This window comes from Chrysemys picta, unplaced genomic scaffold, assembly GCF_011386835.1.
Source record: "Chrysemys picta bellii isolate R12L10 unplaced genomic scaffold, ASM1138683v2 scaf3780, whole genome shotgun sequence".
Classification (NCBI taxonomy): domain Eukaryota; kingdom Metazoa; phylum Chordata; order Testudines; family Emydidae; genus Chrysemys; species Chrysemys picta.
This window is the reverse complement of record NW_027056481.1, coordinates 1-4,197: the sequence shown is the minus strand read 5'-3', so window position 1 is coordinate 4,197 and position 4,197 is coordinate 1. Positions and strand designations below refer to the sequence as shown.

Below are 4,197 nucleotides of genomic sequence, written 5' to 3'. Positions count from 1 at the left end.
GCCACTTCCCACAGCCCCCATTGGCCTGGAACGGCGAACCGTGGCCAGTGGGATCTGCGATCAGCTGAACCTGCGGACGCTGCAGGTAAACAAACCATCCCAGCTTGCCAGTGGATTTCCCTGACGGGCCGCGTGCCAAAGGTTGCTGATCCCTGATCTAGACTAAATTGATTGCCAATTGTGTATCAGTGTCAACCAGTTGAAAGAACTCAAAATATCTAGATAGTGCAGTTCCCACAATTCTTCAATTTATATTTTAATTTTATTGAAAATGATAAAACCTAGAAATGGTTACATTGCATGAGAAACTTGAATTTTCCCTAGTGTTCTTGTCAGAGCAGTTTTCATATCTTTATTTTTCAAGCTGTAGATGATGGGGTTCAACATGGGGGTCAAGATGCTGTACTGGATGGAGAAGAGTTCATCTAGAACCAGGGAAGTGACTGAGCTGGGTTTCATGTACTGGGAAAGAGCTGTCACAAACAATAAAACCACCACAATGAGGTGGGAGCTGCATGTAGAGAAGGCTTTACATCTTCCCTCCGAGGAGCGTATTCGGAGGATAGTGGAGATGATGTGAATGTAGGAGACCAAGGTGAAGAGGAAGGAGCTGAAACCAAATATCACAGCAGAAGAAAGAAGAGCTATTTTATTGGTCAAGGTCACGGTGCAAGATAGTTGTAGTAGCGAAGGGAGCTCACAGCTGAAATGCCTGATTTCATTGGGCCCACAGAAGTGTAACTTTAACACAGGGACAGTGTTGACCAGTGAATACAAGAGTCCCATTATCCAAGAACCACCCACCAACTGTCTGCTCACTCGTTTGTTCATGGTCCCCACATAATGCAATGGGTGACATATGGCAGTGTATCGGTCATAAGCCATTGCCGAGAGCACAAAAACTTCAGTGCCAGCTGAGAGGAGGATGAAGAACATCTGGGCAAGGCAGCCATTGACAGAAATGGTTTTGTGCTTTGCTAGGAAATTCACCAACATCTTAGGGACAGTGGCTGAGGAATAACAGATATCAACAAAGGACAAAGGAGACAGGAAGAAGTACATGGGAGTTTGGAGTTGAGGATCAGCCCTTATCACCAGCATAATCATCATGTTCCCCAACAGGGTGATTAGGTAAATAACTAAAAACACCAGGAAGAGGAAAAATTGAAGTTCCGGGTAATTAGAAAGTCCCACAAGAATAAATTCATTCACATTGGTTTGGTTTTCCATTCACATTTAGTGATCTGTATGAAGAGAAAAAGAAATGAAATTAACCAACATAGCAGGTTATGGAAATTCAATTAGATAGATAGATAGATAGATAGATAGATAGATAGATAGATAGATAGATAGATAGATAGATAAAACACAAGTGAGATTTTGAAAGCCAAGGGGACTCAGATGGACAAATTCACATTTCTAATTCAACACTCTAAGTTGGATAAAAAATAAAGTGGGTCCTATTCCATGTGGATTTACACAAATATTTTCTTTGATTACACTGGTGTCAACACCGTGTCCAATTAGTTCTCCTATTTGACCCCATTTCTTGTGTTGTGAGCCATACAAGAGAGATCTTCCTTTAGAAACCTCATGTACAGCCCTTTCTTCTAAACCAGATCCCATATTATCCATCCAGTACACTGTGTTGGCTTACAGGTGGACAAAGAGTATTAAGAATCTAAATTGAAAATAACCTTCCAATCACTGCTTTTTTTGGTCAGATAACTTTGTGAAAGCGGCATAGTAAATATCTGTGTCAGTGATTGGTATAAATAAGTCTCATTAACTCCTGTGTTACTCTAGCTTTTCCCCAGCACAACTGCAATGACTTGAGTGGAATGGGCAGTGGTGAATTGAGCTCGATAAGTGATAGGTTTGCAAATCGAAGATGTTTTTCACTAGTTTCCAACCCTGGACATTAAACATGGGATATGTACATCAGAATGTGTTCTCTCTTTCTAGCGTAATGTTATTGGCCAAGATTTGCCAAAGTAGATGGTGATTTTGATTTTCTCAAATTTGCTGGTTGACTTGAGAAACCATAAAGGGGCTTGATTTTCAGAAATTGCTGAGCATCCTGGTCTGAAATTCTAACACATATTTGACCCCATTGTCTACACACATTCTGCCGTCAACCAAATCTGTGTAACCCCATTGACATAAAAAATCAATCCCAGTAGACATTTTGGTTGATGACACACTAGAGGGAGGAGAATCTCTCTCAAACTCCCTTAGCATCACTGTCTCTCCATCTCGTTTTCGATCAGTAACCTCAACAGATGCTGAAAGGAATGGAGATGACGTGAGCTGAAGGATGGGATTGGTTGAAAAGTAAGTGTCATTGATAAGCAAATGGCAGAATAGAACAGCACTTCACAGCCCATTTCATTGAGCTGGATTTGCTGGATGGACCCCTGCACCCATGTGCGGGGTCCCGCTGAGGTAAATGGGGTTCCGGACAGGCACAGGAGTCCATTCGTACAGATCCAGTTACAGCACCAGGGCCAAAATCTGTTGTTCTGCGACCACTTATGGATGCCTGTCAGAGCGCTCTTTCTGTTTAGCTGATTGATTATGAAATCCTCAGCATGCACGTGTTACTAACAAAAGTAATCATGTGTTCTTCTTATTACAGCCATTGTCTTCCCTTCCATTCCCTAATGAGGACACCAGTTCTCATCCTGTCCTAATTTGGACTATAAGTTCTTCAGGACAGAGTCTTTGCCTTTTGAATAGTCTCTAGAGCCATACTGAGGAAACAGCACAAATATTTGACATGTCTTATAAATGATTGACTAACACTTTTAAACTTGCGTGCCTACAGTTAGGCACTGAAATCTGCATTTAGGCAACTCGGTAATTGACCTGATGCTCAGAGACGTAAAGCACCCACAAATCCCCATGGATATCAATGGGATCTCAACGTGCTCAGCATCTCTGATAAACAGGCAATGTACCTGGGGTGATGATGTATTGTATTTTTGTTTAAAAATATTTTTATTCAAAATTTCCCATTTTTACAGTGAAAATCTGACCCTCCAAAACATGAACAAAAAAATCTGTTTCCAAAGCCCAAAGATGGTTTTTATTCATCTTTTCAAACACAGAAAACAACAACAAAAGGATTTCAAAAGAAAATCAGTTTTCCATAGAAATGTTTAGTTTTCAGTTTTCCAAAACCAAACCTTTTCTAAAGCCTGAGTGAAATGGTTAGCAGGAAGATAACTTGCCTACAAAGTGATGAAAAATCAACCAAGGCTTTGTGTTTTGGCTACATTTTCTTAACCAAACTGAATCAAATAGACAGGCAGTGAAACCACCTGATCCAAAGTGTTCTATAGAAGTTTGTTCTAGATTTCTTGACTGTTCTACTCCTCTGGGATAATAACCTTTTTCATAGCTATGTGATTACATAAAATAACTTGTCTATTTTTTTATGGCTTCTAGTCTTTGGCCTTTAATCTTCCTGAAAATCAGAGCCTGTGTTATACAAATGTGCATTCATTTTCAAGAGGCATATTTTGGACAGTAGTTGTCATCTTCCTCCTCCTGATATCTTATGAGTCTTCATATTATTGTTATTTAGCACCAGGGGACCCCCAACTGAGATAATGGCCCCATTGCCCCCCCCCCCCCCGCCCCCCTGCAGGAACCTTTCCCACTTGCCTTCCCAATGCTGGAGCCTTTCTTTGCAGCATCATCACAATTACACATGGGCACAGCCTGACTTTCACTCTGGCATGTAACTACATGTGTACTGCACTCTACATGCTGCTATACGTTTAGGCATTGCCTGACATACAGGACCTGCCCTAGAAAGCTTGTCTGTACCTGCCCCAATAAACAGAGAAAGAAAATGTTATTTTACAGCCATGGAACTCCGATACATAGAGAGGTCAACTTCAGCACAAGACCCACCTTCCTAGGAGACTGAGGTCTCTCTCAGAATGACAATCCCTCTGCCAGTAAATCCAAGGATTTCTGAGCAAGAAACTTCAGGCTGCTGCCTCCCCTGGCTCTGATGAGTTATATTATCCAACATTGGCTTTGCAATCCTGGCTGGTTCCTGAGAAGGGCTGACGGGCTCTAGACCCTGCTAGTTTCCACAGGGAGATATAGATTTTGAGGATAAGGTTCAGTGTTTGCAGATAAGAGTTTCTTTTGAAATGGAGCAAACCTCTATAGATGTAACAG

At 41.5% G+C, this 4,197-nt stretch overlaps 1 pseudogene; it reads right to left on the bottom strand.

The window, feature by feature from the left end:
- Positions 1-291: 291 nt before the first annotated feature.
- Positions 292-1,236, bottom strand: LOC135980508 (olfactory receptor 5V1-like; annotated as a pseudogene).
- Positions 1,237-4,197: the final 2,961 nt, after the last annotated feature.